Raw genomic sequence first — 18,676 nt, forward strand, 5'->3', positions numbered from 1 at the left:
GGGCTCTCCTGGTCCTCTGTGCACCTCGTCTCCAGGGCCCGGGCCAGCACTGCTTCCGCCCAGAGCCTCACACAGCCATTCACAAACAGAGGATCCTCACTTCTCACCTGCTCCTCCCTCGGGGGCTCAAAACCGGTCCACAGGCCTGGCTAAGGGTCAGAACCCCTTCATCCCTCTTTTTCTTATTTCTCTATTCTTTTCGGCACCAAGAAACTCCTTCCTTTCCCGTCAGTGTCAGTGTGAGCCGAAAGCTCTCCTGAAAATCGGCTCCTGCAGACAGGCACCTGCAGGGGTCGCCAACCTCCCAGGTCTCCAGTTAGCAGAGGTCTGGTGTGAACTACCCAGGAAAGAGCCCTGGGCTTAGGGCCCGGAGTCTGAGGTCAGGCCTCACATCTTTCCCCTGACTGCTTTGTAACGTGGGAGAAAGAATCTGTGGGAGTTTCTTGGGCCTTCCTTTCTGGGTTGTGAAGGAAAGTGGGTTCCAGCAGTCTGTGGTACCATGAGCTATTTGAGGGAGAAGAAAGTGAAGGCGAGAGGCCTGGGAAGGAGCTAGAGGCATGGTAGTCAACGGTTAGCCAGGAAAGGCATGTAAGGGAGCGCCCCTCTGGTCATGCGGAGGAGATGGCCCACCCCAGGAGCTAACAGGGGAAGCTTCTGTAGCAAGTGCAGAGATAAAAGACACCTCTTAGGTAGGGTCACCTTCCTGGAGTTTCCACGGGATGAAAAGCAGATGTGGTTCTTTTGTGCAGTCATACAGGATGGCTGGCCACACTCCTAGTCAAGATTATTTTTTTCCTTTGTTGCTTGTGTTTTTGGTGTCATATCTAAGAACCTATTGCCAAATCTAAGGTCATGAAGATTTTTTCCTCTTTTCTTCTAAGAGTTTTATAGTTTTAACTCTTACGTTTAAAAGTCTTTGGTCTGGGGCTTCCCTGGTGGCGCAGTGGTTGACAGTCCGCCTGCCGATGCAGGGGACACGGGTTCGTGCCCCGGTCTGGGAAGATCCCACATGCCGCGGAGCAGCTGGGCCCGTGAGCCATGGCCGCTGAGCCTGCGCGTCCGGAGCCTGTGCTCCGCAACGGGAGAGGCCACAACAGTGAGAGGCCCACGTACCGCAAAAAAAAAAAAAAAGAAGTCTTTGGTCCATTTTGAGTCAATTCTTACATGGTGTAAGTAATGGTCAAACTTCATTCTTTTGCACGTGACTATCCAAGTTGTTCCAGCTGTTGAAGAGAGGTGAGAGACTTTTTCTGAGGCAATAATAACACTGTGTCACTTAAATGTCCTTTGACCTAGAGCCAAGGGAACCTGAGTAGAGGTTTTCAGGAAAAGGGCCTGTAAGATTCTGAGGGCATGAGCTCACCAGAGAGTGACTGCGCAGTGGGTGCTGTAATGCATTGAAGGAACAAATTCCTTTCCTTCTCAGCGAGAACAGCTTCCGCTGACACCTGAGGCTGGCAGGAGGGTGGGGGCAGTGACAAAGGGCAGGTGGCTTTCGGGCAAAAGGTCAACCTATATGGAGGCAGCAATGGCTGACTGAGCCACCAGGAGGCAGAGCAGAGGGGGGTACCAAGTGGGAGCACATTAAATGGCTACCACTGATGCAGGTTTTACCCAGAGGGTCATCTGGGAGGGGAAGAAATGAACTTAAGAGGACATGGGTTACAGCATTTCCATTGGTGGGCACTTGGAGGCAAAAACTATTATTGTTACTGTTTTGTTTGTCCTCCCCCAGGATGGCAAGGCCTGGAAAAGCAAGAGTTACAGTTAGTCTCCCTTTTCAAAGTGCAGTTCAAAAAAGAACATTCTGTTTTCCAGGACCCCAGCTTTCTGTGAGAAATTCTATACTAGCATTCCAAATTAAGCAGTGTTTGCCAAAATGTAAATTTCTTTTAATGGCTAATTTTTTTTAAAAAGTGACTGTTTATGTTTGCAGCAGAGAAAATAAGAGAAAAAGAGGAGGAGTAATTTATCTAAAAAACAGCAATTCTATTTTTGGGAGGGATGCCACAGAGAACTAATGCAGTTCTGTAATATTAATCTATTTCAAATTTTTCAAATGTCAAAACTACAGTTTATATTTACTGCCACAAATTCAGTGAACACTTTTCATTATGTACTAAGCAGAAAATTTGAAATTAAATGTTCAGCAATGTTCAAACAAATGAAGAAGTCCCCTCCCCCAGGCCATCCTTTGACATAACTAGGACAATCCAATATAATAACCCTTAAAAGGATTAATTCTGCCTAAAACCATCTCCTGAAGAAACCACATGGCACCTTCTGAAACATTCTTGATAATATGCACACCGCTATTACATTTACAACCCATGATCCTGGTGCTGACTCTGTCTTGGAACATTCTATGATAATGCTGAACGAGGGAATCTTCACGATCAGAATCGTAGGAAAACCTCAATAATAATTAAAATATACGAAATAAAAGAGCAATAAGGTTGCATTTTGCTTCTATTAAATTAATAAGATATTTTAAACACACTCGTTGCTGGCGATGGTGTAGCAAAACGGGTCCACATGTACACTGATGATGGCAATGCAAAACAGCAAGGCCAGGCAAAGCCATTCAAAATGTTTATCTGATTCAGTGATTTGCATTATTCAGAGGAAGAACAATGTTTTGCACCTGCTTAATGCAAAATTAATAGAAGAAAGTCTGTAAGCTTGGAAGCCTCCTAAATATCTAGTGAGTGTAGTTGGTGGTTAGGTAAGATATGTTGTACCCACTTAATGAAAGGCATTGGTATATGCAAATAATAGTGTTAAGAGGCACAAGGAGTTCTGTCAAGGCAGCAGGAGGGGCAGAATTATAAGTGCAGTTTTTCCTTCTGTTGTTGAAAGTTTCATTAATGTTACCATAAATTTATTTGTTTGTTTAATAAAAATGTTAAATAAATTGCAAGGAAGGTTCATTACCTTCTAGTTATTTGTAAGAGGATACAGAATCACGCATATACAACGTCTCTTTTTTTTAACCGTTTTATTTATGCTCGGCTTGACTTGGCTAGACTGGTCTGTGGTTTCTTCCACACAGTATTAAGTTACACCTACCCATTAGGCCAAGGGGGAAAATTCTCAGGGTATGAAGCCATTTGGAACTGCTTAAACAGAGAGGCAGTAAGAGCAGATTTCCAGAAAAAGGTAGTAATCATTGAGTTATCCCAAGGAGGACAATGGAGAAAGGAAGCCAGGTTCAGCAGCAGGGCATCGTAAGTGGGGTGCACCCCACAGAATACAGCCCCCTGGTGGTTTGCAGTGCTGACTACCTACTGATCCCCTGCTGGAGTAGACATGGTTTTGCCTACCCAACAGCTATTCTTCACTTCTTCCTTGCAGAGTTCCTGGTCATAAACAACAGCACCAACTCAAGCTAGTTTAAGCTAGAAAGGAGTTTCTTTAAGGACACAGGGAGCTCACAGAATCCCCAGGAGGGCTGGAAAATCAGGCTTGAAGACTATATAACCTGGAACAATACCCAAATTATACCACCAGATTGCTCCAGTGGAGACCCGTGGCCACTGCCACCTATAACGTGGATGCAATGCGTGAGATGTTACCACTCAGCTGTTTCAGAAAACGGCATTGTCTATCTGAAATGCTCCTCCAGCTTCACTGGAAAAAGGAATCTGCCTGGCATCTAATCCCTCACTTTGCTCAGTTCTAAATCCAAGTCTTGTGCTGGTGTATCTGGTTGGTGGAGTTCAGGTAACATACCTGCACCCAAACTTACCTACCAACTAGGAAGGTGAGTTCTGCTTCCATCTGGGACTCATCATGTGGGAAATTTCTCAAATATAGGGAGCCACAAATGTGACGTGTCCACAAAACTTAACCCAACTTTGTCTAGTTGTCCATTTTACTTTTTTTGGCCATGAGCTCTGGGGGAGGCTGGCCCCATTACCAGCTATCTCGATTAAGCCAGTTGTGGAAATGCCATTTTCCTTCGTGGTAACTGGCCAAAAAAGTTGTGTGACCCAATTCTGACCAATGAGGCATGAAAAGACATCTGCTGAGGGTCTTCTGAGAAAGGTTTCTTAGCTCTCACGGAGAGACACAAGGACACAGTAATCCCTTTGTTCTGCCTCTGGATAGTATGTAGGGATTTGAACTCTGGAGCTGCCGCCACCATCCAGTGACTGACACACTTAAAATGGCAGAGCAGAAAGATGGAATTCATGTGGATCCTTGATAACATTGCTTAGCCACTGACTCAACCCATCCTATCTCAGGACTACTTGCTATGTGAAATAATACTTTTTTGTCTTGTCTGAGCCAGTTGAGGTTTTCCTTGCAGCCCAAAGTATCCCGATCTACCCACTCTGTCCAGTATTGCAAGGATGATTGAGAATGAGTGGGAACATAGGCATGGTCATCTTCTTGTACTGGAGGAGCCTGAGGATGTATCCGTGAAAATGAAATGGGTGGGTAACATGTGGCCATATTAGGAAAGTCCCTTCTGAAGAGCTTTCCCTCTCAGAAGTGAACCCATCCATCCCCCGACTGCAACAACATCCTATTTCCTTTTGTGAATTTCATTTCCTCCAGTAATTGAAGACACTCTGTCCTGACACTGAGAAGGCTGAAGGAGTTCCTGGAGGTTCCTTCTGGCAGAAACCTCCTGTCACAACCCCACCCGCATCCCCCCTCACTCCCACAGCCAGGGGCAGGCTCAGGCCTAAGCGCAGGAAATCAGACTCTTTTTCTCAAGACTTGATCTCTCCGACCAAATGACTCAATGACGGAAAGTAGTAGTAGGTGTTCATTCATTCCAAAAACCTCTCACTCCAGCCCTACTCCCTGGCCAGGACTGCTAAGTTGTTCCTGCTGCCTGGTTGCCCAAAGCTACCCTGGAGGAATATCTGTTCTGTCTCTAAAACCACTGAGTTCCCAGGAAACAGAGATTTCAAAACCACCGCAGTAGCCCAGCCAGAGACATTCCGGGTGTGAAAGCTTATACGCTTGAAGAAAATCCGAATTAAAACATTACGAAAAGTTGGTTCTACAATGCCGCCTCTTTCTGTAAGGATTGCTTCAGTGAATTTATACTGAAATGTTCTTTATGCTTGAAAGCCATACTATTTCTTCTCCTTCTGGCCCCCCACCCCAAAATTGGGGTTTTATATTATGAAATAAAAAGGCTGATATAAAACAAGCTGCTAAAATTAAACTCATCAAGAAGTCTACAGATGACGCAACTGTTCGTGAAGCATTTCTGTTTATAAATTTCAGTGAATACTGGAATCCTGGATCTTTGCTTGTTGGAAACTTGAAGACAATTATTGGAAATATTTTTAAAAGTATTTTATTTCCAGGAACTGTGATACTGAGTAACATGTGACATCCAAAGGCAAAAGAAATAAATATTGAGTATGTGGAGGGAAAAAAAAACCATTTTTTCTCTTCATCTGGAACATTTTTCTTACATAAATTTTTTATTGTGGTAAAATACACATAGTATTCTAACCATTTTAAAGTGTATAGCTCAGTAGAATTTTTAAAAAATTAGACAATTGAATGTTTTGGGTTTATCAAATTATATGCTCATACAAGTTGCTACCATGAACACTTGTGAATTTTCTCATAAAATTAGAATTCTTTAGTCTGCTGTCTGCAGAAATGTTAGTTATAAAGTTTACTACCGGGCTCCGGCATTCATCATGTTTAGGCTGAGTGCGGCTTGGAGGGCGTGCAAGTTTTTGCTAGCAACAATTAAAACGGCCTTGACTAGTGAAGGAATGTCAAAAAGGAAGCAGATGTTGATGTGTGCAGACCGATTCATTGACCTGTGTGCTGGATAGGTGTCCTGTTTCTATCCTACCATTTGAAGGAAGCCCCAAAGTTGAACATGCAGCCTGCAAAAAGGAGACCCCAAACACAGTAAGATAAGCAAAATGAGAAGACAGAAAAACAAACAGCAGATGAAGGAGCAACATAAAAACCCACCAGACGTAACAAATGAAGAGGAAATAGGCAGTCTACCTGAAAAAGAAATCAGAATAATGATAGTAAAGATGATCCAAAATCTTGGAAATAGAATAGAGAAAATGCAAGAAACATTTAACAAGGACCTAGAAGAACTAAAGAGGAAACAAGCAACGATGAACAACACAATAAATGAAATTAAAAATACTCTGGAAGGGATCAATAGCAGAATAACTGAGGCAGAAGAACAGATAAGTGACCTGGAAGATAAAATAGTGGAAATAACTACTGCAGAGCAGAAAAAAGAATGAAGAGAACTGAGGACAGTCTCAGAGACCTCTGGAACAACATTAAATGCACCAACATTCGAATTATAGGGGTTCCAGAAGACGAAAAGAAAAAGAAAGGGACTGAGAAAATATTTGGAGAGATTATAGTTGAAAACTTCCCTAATATGGGAAAGGAAATAGTTAATCAAGTCCAGGAAGCACAGAGAGTCCCATACAGGATAAATCCAAGGAGAAACATGCCAAGACACATATTAATCAAACTGTCAAAAATTAAATACAAAGAAAACATATTAAAAGCAGCAAGGAAAAAACAACAAATAACACACAAGGGAATCCCCATAAGGTTAACTGCTGATCTTTCAGCAGAAACTCTGCAGTCCAGAAGGGACTGGCAGGACATATTTAAAGTGATGAAGGAGAAAAACCTGCAACCAAGATTACTTTACCCAGCAAGGATCTCATTCAGATTTGATGGAGAAATTAAAACCTTTACAGACAAGGAAAAGCTGAGAGAGTTCAGCACCACCAAACCAGCTTTACAACAAATCCTAAAGGATCTTCTCTAGGCAAGAAACACAAGAGAAGGAAAAGACCTATAATAACAAACCCAAAACAATTAAGAAAATGGGAATAGGAACATACATATCGATAATTACCTTAAATGTAAATGGATTAAATGCTCGCACCAAAAGACACAGACTGGCTGAATGGATACAAAAACAAGACCCATATATATGCTGTCTACAAGAGACCCACTTCAGACCTAGAGACACATACAGACTGAAAGTGAGGGGATGGAAAAAGATATTCCATGCAAATGGAAACCAAAAGAAAGCTGGAGTAGCAATTCTCATCTGAGACAAAATAGACTTTAAAATAAAGACTATTAGAAGAGACAAAAAAGGACACTACATAATGATCAAGGGATCGATCCAAGAAGATATAACAATTGTAAATATTTATGCACCCAACATAGGAGCACCTCAATACATAAGGCAAATACTAACAGCCATAAAAGGGGAAATCGACAGTAACACATTCATAGTAGGGGACTTTAACACCCCACTTTCACCAATGGACAGATCATCCAAAATGAAAATAAATAAGGAAACACAAGTTTTAAATGATACATTAAACAAGATGGACTTAATTGATATTTATAGGACATTCCATCCAAAAACAACAGAATACATATTTTTCTCAAGTGCTCATGGAACATTCTCCAGGATAGATCATATCTTGGGTCACAAATCAAGCCTTGGTAAATTTAAGAAAATTGAAATTGTATCAAGTATCTTTTCCGACCACAACGCTATGAGACTAGATATCAATTACAGGAAAAGATCTGTAAAAAATATAAACACATGGAGGCTAAACAATACACTACTTAATAACGAAGTGATCACTGAAGAAATCAAAGAGGAAATCAAAAAATACCTAGAAACAAATGACAATGGAGACACGACGACCCAAAACCTATGGGATGCAGCAAAAGCAATTCTAAGAGGGAAGTTTATAGCAACACAATCCTACCTTAAGAAATAGGAAACATCTCGAATAAACAACCTAATCTTGACCATTGCAACAAAAAGAATAAAATATCTAGGAATAAACCTACCTAAGGAGACAAAAGACCTGTATGCAGAAAATTATAAGACACTGATGAAAGAAATTAAAGATGATACAAATAGATGGAGAGATATACCTTGTTCTTGGATTGGAAGAACCAACATTGTGAAAATGACTCTATTACCCAAAGCAATCTACAGATTCAATGCAATCCCTATCAAACTACCACTGGCATTTTTCACAGAACTAGAACAAAAAATTTCACAATTTGTATGGAAACACCAAAGACCCCGAATAGCCAAACCAATCTTGAGAATGAAAAACGGAGCTGGAGGAATCAGGCTCCCTGACTTCAGACTATACTACAAAGCTACAGTAATCAAGACAGTATGGTACTGGCACAAAAACAGAAATATAGATCAACGGAACAGGATAGAAAGCCCAGAGATAAACCCACGCACATATGGTCACCTTATCTTTGATACAGGAGGCAGGAATGTACAGTGGAGAAAGGACAGCCTCTTCAATAAGTGGTGCTGGGAAAACTAGACAGGTACATGTAAAAGTATAAGATTAGATCACTCCCTAGTACCATACACAAAAATAAGCTCAAAATGGATTAAAGACCTAAATGTAAGGCCAGAAACTATCAAACTCTTAGAGGAAAACATAGGCAGAACACTCTATGACATAAATCACAGCAAGATCCTTTTTGACCCACATCCTAGAGAAACGGAAATAAAAACAAAAATAAACAAATGGGACCTAATGAAACTGCAAAGCTTTTGCACAGCAAAGGAAACCATAAACAAGACCAAAAGACCACCCTCAGAATGGGAGAAAATATTTGCAAATGAAGCAGCTGACAAAGGATTAATCTCCAAAATTTACAAGCAGCTCATGCAGCTCAATAAAAAAAAAACAAACAACCCAATCCAAAAATGGGCAGAAGACCTAAATAGACATTTCTCCAAAGAAGATATACAGACTGCCAACAAACACATGAAAGAATGCTCAACATCATTAATCATTAGGGAAATGCAAATCAAAACTACAATGAGATATCATCTCACACCAGTCAGAATGGCCATCATCAAAAAAATCTAGAAACAATAAATGCTGGAGAGGGTGTGGAGAAAAGGGAACACCCTTGCACTGCTGGTGGGAATGTGAATTGGTACAGCCACTATGGAGAACAGTATGGAGGTTCCTTAAAAAACTACAAATAGAACTACCATATGACCCAGCAATCCCACTACTGGGCATACACCCTGAGAAAACCATAATTCAAAAAGAGTCATGTACCAAAATGTTCATTGCAGCTCTATTTACAATAGCCAGGAGATGGAAACAACCTAAGTGTCCATCATCAGATGAATGGATAAAGAAGATGTGGCACATATATACAATGGAATATTACTCATCCATAAAAAGAAACGAAATTGAGCTATTTGTAATGAGGTGGATGGACCTAGAGTCTGTCATACAGAGTGAAGTAAGTCAGAAAGAGAAAGACAAATACTGTATGCTAACACATATATATGGAATTTAAGGGAAAAAATGTCATGAAGAACCTAGGGGTAAGACAGGAATAAAGACACAGACCTACTGGAGAATGGACTTGAGGATATGAGGAGGGGGAAGGGTAAGCTGTGACAAAGTGAGAGAGTGGCATGGACATATATACACGACCAAACGTAAAATAGATAGCTAGTGGGAAGCAGCTGCATAGCACAGGGAGATCAGCTCGGTGCTTTGTGACCACCTAGAGGGGTGGGATAGGGAGGGTGGGAGGGAGGGAGACGCAAGAAGGAAGAGATATGGGAACATATGTATAACTGATTCACTTTGTTATAAAGCAGAAACTAACACACCATTGTAAAGCAATTATACTCCAATAAAGATGTAAAAATAAAATAAAATAAAGTTTACTACTGAGACTGCATTACAGTGATGACCTCTCTTGTATTTTTGAACACTGAAACAAAAGAAAATGATCCAAGAAATAAAGAGAAACACATTAATGATGAAAGCCACTTAATTTCTCATTTTTAACCTCCAGCTAATTAAAAATGCTGGATAATGTTCAGTGGGTCTTGCTGTAGTCAAAAGGAATTATATTTTAGCTCTTATATTTTTTAAAACTTCTATTATGGAAAATTTCCAATGCATACAAAGTGAACAGAAAATAACCCCCATGTACCCAACCTCCAGCTGCAACAATTATTAATATTCTGCCATTCTTGTTTCATCTGTATCTCCACTGCCCGCCCCCCCCCCGCACTCAGTTACAACTATTATTGTTCATTATTTTAGGTGATTTCTACACATTAACATACACAAATCTTAACCATGTAATACTGGCAAATAAACACTCCCACATAACCTCCACTCCTATCACAATACAGAACTTTCCCATCTCCTCAGAAAGTTCCCTCATGTCTCCTCTTAGTCATTCCCCAATCAGTGCTAAGCCACTGTTTTGATTTTTTAACTTTTGATTATTTTTGCCTGTTCTAGAACTGCACATAAATGGAACCATCCTCTTTCAACCTGCCTTCTTCCACTCGGCATAACATTTGTGAGGGTCATCCATTTTGTTGAGTAATTCCTTCTCGATTACTGCTGCGAGGCATCCCATTGTGAGCATACTGGTTCTTAAGTGGAAGGACCATTGTTAGATAGGTCTTACTATTTGGTTGATGGACAGTGAGTTGCTTCCAGCTTTTGGCTATTGTTTTAAAAAAAAAAAGCTGCTATGAACATCCTTGTACAAGCGGGGTTTTTTTGTTTTTGTTTATGTGTGTGTGTGTGTATGTTTTCATTTCTCTTGGATAATGCCTAGGAATGGAACTGCTAAGTCAAAGTGTAGCTCTATGTTAATTGTATGACACTGTCAAGCCATTTTCCAAAGTGGTTGTACCATTTTGTAGTCCAACGTATATCCAACTTTATACATCAACATATGAGAATTCCAGTTACTCCATATTCTCACTAACGTTCAGCTTTCTTTTAAATTTTAGCAATTCTGTTGGGTATGTGGTGGTATCCCATACCAAACTCTGCCAGCTAACTCCCTGACCCAGTGAGAGTGTGGATTTTTGCTGCCTCTGAGCTGCACAGAGATTGGGAAGTTATCAAAAGCAAATAGCTGCTGCAAATAGCAAATCTCACCATGGTAGATTCTTGTCTAGTTTCTCTCAGCTTTTGATCATTCTTCAGTGCTTTCTGATAGTCATTTTCATTAAAAATCTTTTCCCAAATATTATAGTTATTATTTGGGAAGGCTTGTCTAACCAAAGTACTCTGTCACTGTTGGTGATTATTTTAAAACATATTCAGAATATTGGGAATTGTTTATTGAGAAGCTCAAAATTACCCAGGTGCTCATATCTGGAACCTAGCTATACATAGGGCAAAATAAAGCACAATTTGGACCTCAATACAAAAAAGCACATAGAATGAACATATATCTATGTATATACACATATACATATATATATATATATATCTCCATTCACAAGGTGCTATCCCTGGATGGTTGCTGCTGACAATTCTGCTCCATTGGCAACTGACGTAGGACAAAGCAGTTTGGGGCAGGGGGGGCATGGACCATCTAAATCCTGAGTGGTTAGCAGTGAGTACTCCACATCCAACCCGTTGGCACAACTAGCCAACCATCAGGCGTATAGCATTAATTATGAGACAACACCAATAGGAGAGATGTATGTGGAAGTTGGACAGTGGAATGATACATGAGCAGACACTGTATACTCTCCAGAAACAGTGCAACTTCAGGCAGGGTGGGAAGGAAAGTGCTTTTGAGGACATACAATTTCAAGCATGAAACCAGTTGTTTAGTAGGTTTACATTTGTCGAAGGCATGAGGGAGGGAGGGTGGCTGATAGCAAAAGAGGGAAGAAAAAGCACTCCTATTACTTTCATGTCCAAATTCCCTAAAGTAACTTCTACTGTTATTCCTCTTTATTAATTAAGACTGAGGCTTAGTGAGGTAACTGCTTAAGTGACTCCAGTGTGTCTCACATATCACCAGGGCAACAGTAGTCAGTTTTTAGAAGCTGGAGGTCAAGTTGCTAAATCCTTTGTCTTTGATGGATGACAAAATGGTCACTAAAGGCATGAAAGACATATAAAGAAGGTGTCATCGTTTTAAAATCTCTCACTCTGCTCTACACACACAATCTATTAATCAATCAACCCTCCAGTCAGTTAATTCGAGTTTTAAGTGGGTTAAAAAGCCACTCTTAAAAAAATACAGTCTATTCCTGGGTGGCGTACATTATCAGTCATGCACATCACTGTATTAATTATTTTACTTACACGGCTATCTGAGAGAGAAGCATGTCATCTTTCTTTTTTCCCTTTGGAAAAGGAAGAGAGGCAATTGTGGAGCCAGGGCACTTGGCAGAGGACTCTGGGGAAAGCAGGCTGGCGCTTTAGGCACCAGAGAATATCATGGCTTCTGGAGGGCAGGAAGAGGAAAATGTTAATTGTCAAAAAGATGTTAAGGACTCTTTTGGACTTTTGTAGGGTCTTTTTGGAGGCAACTCTCATAACTTTGATCACTACTGAAAACCCTGCATGTGATGCTGGCGTGGAAATGAGTTCTTCTTTTGACTTATTTTTCTCACCCTCATTGGGCTGACTCTTGAAAAGAATGGGCATTGTGCTTACAGACAGCAGGTCCACAGGCTAAACTGAGGACTCCCCTCTAACCCATGGTTTCAAACACATGTGGCTCATCACGGCAGGGACCAGACTAACTAACCCAAATGAAGAAAACCACTGAGAGGTGGGCACGCAGACACTGAGGAGCTAAGCTTTGACACACTGTGAAATTTGCAGTGAGTTGTGTTCCTTTCTTTGCTTTGGTCCCCAGGACACCCGGATCTAAACTCAAAAGTTCAAAAATTGCTGACATACATTTCTACAAACTAACTTTATCCTTGTCTTTATCTTTTATTTTCCTTTTTCCCTACCTCTATTTGTTTATTCTTAGTTTGATATATTGTGTGTATTTGTATAAAGCTGACTCGATTCCTTTTGGGAGTAAGGTGGGGAAAATAAGTAAGTAAGGCCTCTTTGAATAGCCAGAGTATGCATCATTATTTGGCAAGAAGAACTAGAGCTGTTTGGTATCCTTCATCAAATGAGTTATTGAGCAAGCCATGAATCTTGCTTTTAAGTAGGAAAACAATTTTTAAAAAAATAAATTTACTTATTTATTTTTAAATTTTTGACTGTGTTGGGTCTTCATTGCTGCACACGGGCTTTCTCTAGTTGCGGCGAGCGGGGGCTACTTTTCGTTGCGGTACGTGGGCTTCTCATTGCGGTGGCTTCTCTTGTCGTGGACCATGGGTTCTAGACCCACGGGCTTCAGTAGATGTGTCTCCCGGGTTCTAGAGCGCAGGCTCAGTAGTTGTGGCACATGGGCTTAGTTGTTCCGTGGCATGTGGGATCTTCCCGGACCAGGGCTCGAACCTGTGTCCCCAATCCGCATTGGCAGGCGGATTCTTAACCACTGTGCCACCAGGGAAGTCCTTAAGTAGGAAAACAAATTTTAAATGTGCCCATCTCAAAGTCGAGTCTTCTTCTTCTTCTTTTTTTTATTCCTTCCTATTTAGACCAAATTGCTTACTAGCCTTTTTTAAAAAAAAAAAAAAAACTGACTTAATATCCCTCTCCAAGTTTATAAAGGGTCAACAAGCTTTTCTGTAACTTTATGAAAGTTGAAATTAGAGAAAATGTTTAAATTTGCAGAAGCATTGTCTTCCAGTTTGCCAAAATAATAAAAGCTTTGTTCTGAAAGTGATTCAATTAAAAGGTGGGCTTACCTGGTAGGTTGTAGAATTCCTGTTGCCTCTGGCTCAAAAAATTAGCACAGGTAACTCCCATGGATGACTGAGGTACGACTATCTTCATAATGTCCTTATAAAAAATTTCTGACACGCCACTAACCAACATATAGTTATCAGCTCTTAACTATTTCAAGATATTATTCTCAGCACTCACAGAATTGCAAAGACAAGTAAGCACGGTCCTTGCCCCCCGAGGCCCTACGATGTGTGGTCTGGGAGACGGTTTGTGTGGAGAAGTAGGCAGAAAGGTAAGTAAATGCATCTGCTGCAAGACAAAAGGAGGGCAGGGCCATGAAAAGGGACACGCACTGTGAATGCAGAAGAGGACGGGGTCTGGTTTGGGGGCCAAGATGGGCGCTGGCTTCACAGAAGAAGAAGGTGGTTGTTTCCATGTGGGGAACAGTGAGAAAGAACCAGAGAGGCCCACTGAGGCCCTCCATAGAGATCCTGGAACTCGGGGTCGAGGTATTTGTCCTCAATTTTGCAGTAAGGGCGATGGGGTGTGGGCACTGAAGAATTTGCGTCTGACAGCAAGGACATTTTAACTGCCTTTTTTTAGATACCACATACCTCCAGATTCGGTTTTGTGGTGGCTTAAGACAAAACATAAAACTGTCTTTTAAAAGAGAAGTGGAATGAAGAGCCTAAGTCCCAACTTACACTCCAGCAAACGGATAACGGACCAGCCTCTTTGTGAGCTACCATGGCCTTGTTTGGATTCTACAAGGTACCTAAACAACTTGAATCGTGGAGAGAAGTAACCATAAGTCAAACAACATATTTGCGAGGGCAGCTCCTCATAGCTCAGCAGCCTGACATTTTAACCTGCCTGCTCTTATTTCAGTTGCCTGAGTTCACCTCCAAGAAGAGCGCAGACATTGTAATAGCACTGTCACACAACAAACCTCTTCTGATTTTACCAAATTTTCCCTCTGGCTTGCAACTTTCCTGACATGACCGAATTCCCCATCAGGAATAGCCCTCAAATTAAACTGCTTCCTTCCCTTCTCCAGCCCCTGGAGTTAAGGAACAATATGTTTCTAATTCCTCTTTTGGGTTTTTAGTCTCAAGTCAAGGTTTCTGCTCTAGTTATATTATTGATGGGGCATTTTATGTCCTCAAAATGCCTTGTGGACTTCCTATAAAATAATACCTCTATTAACAAAAAGGATGGTTCCAATGACATTTCCTTGGCAGACACTTTATCAGTAGAGGGAAAAATAAAATCAGAGGAGAGGGCTTCCCTGGTGGCGCAGGTATTAAGAATCCACCTGCCAACGCAGGGGACACGGGTTTGAGCCCTGGTCCGGGAAGATCCCACATGCCGTGGAGCAACTAAGCCCATGCGCCACAGCTACTGAGCCTGTGCTCTAGAGCCCGTGAGTCACAACTACTGAAGCCCGCGCGCCTAGAGCCCATGCTCCACAACAAGAGAAGACACCGCAATGAAAAGCCCACACACCGCAAGGAAGAGTAGCCCCCACTCGCCGCAACTACAGAATGCCCATGGGCAGCAACAAAGACCCAACGCAGCCAAAATTAAATAAATAAATTAATTAATTAAAAAAAAATCGGGGGAAAGGGGAGGTAAGGTATAGGAAATAAGGCCAGGAAGGTTGTAGAAAGAAATCATTAAATATGATCTAAAATGCTGTCACTTGGATGATAATGTATGTGTCTAGGAGTCTCGGGGTCAAAGCAGGCAAGGCAGGGACAGATGTGAGGAGACGGGAAGGAAGTGGGTCTGTCTTTAAGTAGGAAAGTGAACATGAGAGGCTCGCAAAAAGAGGCCCAAGTTCCCCCTCTCATCAGCTCTCCCGGGGTCAGGCCCCATCCCGCTGGACCACACTGATTGGAGGAAGCAGGGGACTCTTAGGCGCTGGTTCACTACCCAGGGTTCCCTAAGGGCCAACCTGTCACCACCAGGCCTGGGACAATTCTGGAGCACCTACTGGCCCATAGCCATTGCCCTGAAAATGGACCTCTCCTCCCCTACCTACGGAGACCTGAAACCCTGTTAAAGAGGAAAAAGGTAACGACAGAAGGCTTGAAATGAAAGCTTGGCAGGGTCACACCTCCTGTGGAAGAACCGGTTACCTTAACCTTCCCTCCAGCCAAAGGCGGCTACAGGGAACTGGACGTTCACCTGGGGGTGGGCTGTCAAGAGAGAGGGAGGAGCTTGTGAAGTGGAGAGCCTGCGACAGAAGAGGGACCTGGAAGGCGTCCCGACTCTGGGGAGTCCCCCTGTTACCCTCAGTGGACCCAAGACAGCAGACACCGTGCCGCGGGTTAGCCTAAGGAAGCAGTGCGTGGCCCCAGGACCCTTCTTTGCTTGGTTACGTAAGTTCGCCCATTTGGTCTAGCTGTCGGCGTTTCCGCTGGGGCAGTCTACCGGTCCTTCAGTCCCTTCAGTCATCTGACGGCTGCCTTCACGGTGACAGTGGAGGTGATGGTGTTGCTCCAGGCACCACAGCACCAGAGCCCCAGCGGCTCACCTCTTGCTTTTGGATTTGCCGCAGAAGGAGCAAGTGTACTTGGCGTGCAGGTTGATTTCAAATTCCTTCACCATCTTCCTGAGGGAGGTGCCATAACCAGCTCTCTACTTGCCAATGACGCCCGCCTTCCTGGCGCCTTCACACACTGCGTCCCAGCCCGGAGAGGAAGCCACGCCCTTTATGGCAATGTCGACCGATCACTGTAAACTGACTTCATCCCCAGGAGATTTGATAATTGAAGTAACATAAAATTTGCTATTTTTAAAAATGACTTATTGGCCAAATCAGAGGGGGGTATTTCAGTCACTGAGGCATTGATAAACAGACTCAGAAAAAGCAGGAACTGGTACATGCCCAGTTCAGGTGCTGCATGGGGATGGGGCAGGGGCAGGATGAGAATTCTTAGGGAGGAATCCTACCACCCGCTGCTTCGCTAGCAAAGGATACTTCTTTCTTCTACGCGCTAGCTCTCCTGCCTCAGAAAGGAGCTGCTTGCTTTACAGAAAATCTCATCGACCATCAGCACATCCTATGAGGTGTGCATCCTTCTCCTGGTTAGGCAGCGGTCAAGGCCCTGGCCTGAAGCCATACCCCCGTTCAGTACAAAGCTGGGGCTGAAGCAGGCCTGTGAGACTGCGGAACCCTCAGTCCTGACTGCAGTGCACACCCCCAAGACCTCCCCTGTTCCACCGGGACTTGAGGAGGCAGCACGCCGTCTCCGGGGGGGGGACGTCTACCCCTACACCCCACCTCCGAGATGTGAAGGGCACAGCAAGAGAGAGGGTCTAGCTTGCGTCTGGAGCGCCTTTTTGCCCCCTTGAGCCAGGAGATCTGCCAGGGCCCTAATGTGGCGGGGGACAAAGTGACCCTGCACCCAAGGCTGTGCGGGGCAGCCTGGCTGGGGCCCAGGGGAAGAGGGTGGCGGAGATTCTGAGGTGTCTGTGATGACAGAGAGGCAAGGGGAGCCCAGATCCACAGGGAGGGGCAGCGAGCCCACAAATAGGCTGAGAAAGAACACACCAGGAGTTCACAGGCAGCTGAGACCAGTGAAACATCAAACCAGCCAAACACAGCTTAGGGGTCCCGGAGAGTGTTCACACGCACAGACCAGCATAAGGCCGGGGGCCCATCCTACCCCCAACTGCCATGACATCCTGGGAGGCCTCTGCTGCCGCCCCTCCGCTAGGCAGCTTCTAAGATAGGAGCAGAGGAGTGGGGGCGAGCCTGGAAGACTGAGCAGCATGGAGACAGAAGTCACCCTAAAGACAGCGTAGTGATCACTGCATCGAAGTCGAAACTGGTCACTCAGTCTGGCTTCTCTTTACCTCCATCCAGTGGGTAGGGGCCTCACAGAAACCACGACATACATTATTTTGGACATGCAAGCACAGTGAGCACAACAGAAGTCCTGCTTCTCACTGCAATCACTCCCTGGGTACCACCTAGGCTACACTTGGCAACCTCGTCTTGTTGTTTTTTCCATAAAGTATGTCACATGCCTCTCCTAGAGGAGGCCCAGCTCACATCTGAGTTTCTGTGCAAGTTGTCAGGCCTCCCCCGGTGCCAGTGCCGGGGCGGAGGGCAAGATCTCTCAGGGGCCTAATCCTCCCCACTTAGCAAGTTATGTTTTCAACACGTGGTCTCATCTTGAGGCACTAGGGGCCCTGTGTGTCCCTCCTCCTTACTTGGGTTTCCAGAGAGTGAGGGTAGAGGGTGTAGCGAGCTCCAGGCTGCAAGGCAGGTAGATGTAGGAGGCCCAAATCACCAAGAATTCCAGGCCTGGGGGGGTTCATCTACTCCAACTCTGCCACTTGAACAAACCAGGAAACTGAGGCCCACCACGTCATAAAGCCAAGACTGAGTCCGTGCATGGGGCTCCCTGTCCTTTGCAGCCCTCCCCTGGGGTCCGGGGCAGGGTGTACGTGGAGGCCTCCCAGGAGGGCTAGTGGAGCACACCGGTTCTGCTCACATCCTTCAGGCCAGCCTTGACTTCGAGACCCACCTACAGTTCCAGTTTGTTCTCCTTCTTGCTTTCTTAAAGAAAATTTTAAATGAACTTTACAAGTTAATTAACCTTTCCCACTGTTTGGCCTCATCCTGGTCCCTGTGCTCTATATTCCCCCAGCAACAAATCCCACTGTTTGCCTATTGATCAGCTGTAAATCGAAGCTTTTACAACCTATTAAGTCACACCAGATCGACTAGGTGGTTTTTGCAAAGTCAGCATTTTGGACAAGCAGGGTTGTTCCTTCTTCTCTACCAGCTTCAGAGATGGGGGAGAGTGCTCTGTGGCGGGGATGGGGGCTGTTGACTTTGGAGCTGACCAGTGTGTAAGGTTCCAAGCTAAATTTAGCTGGACCCTCCCAGCTGGTTGTTATTCCAGCAACTAAGTATGGGCTTGCCCATCTGTATTTTAAGCTGAGCCCCAAATTTCCCCCTGTTTGGTTTTGTTGTGTTCTGCAGGACTTTGGTTTAGCTACCAAAAATATAAAGGGTTTTCTTG

The 18,676-nt window shown here is 43.6% G+C and overlaps 1 protein-coding gene and 1 pseudogene across 1 annotated transcript in view; both read right to left on the minus strand.

Annotated features, from left to right (window-relative positions):
* ARMC2 (armadillo repeat containing 2) overlaps nt 1-18,676 on the minus strand; it is a 188,257-nt gene that overhangs the window by 116,800 nt on the left and 52,781 nt on the right. The window lies entirely within an intron of this gene.
* Nucleotides 16,067-17,966, minus strand: LOC132530476 (large ribosomal subunit protein eL43-like; annotated as a pseudogene).

This window comes from Lagenorhynchus albirostris, chromosome 12 (genome assembly GCF_949774975.1).
Source record: "Lagenorhynchus albirostris chromosome 12, mLagAlb1.1, whole genome shotgun sequence".
Lineage (NCBI taxonomy): Eukaryota > Metazoa > Chordata > Mammalia > Artiodactyla > Delphinidae > Lagenorhynchus > Lagenorhynchus albirostris.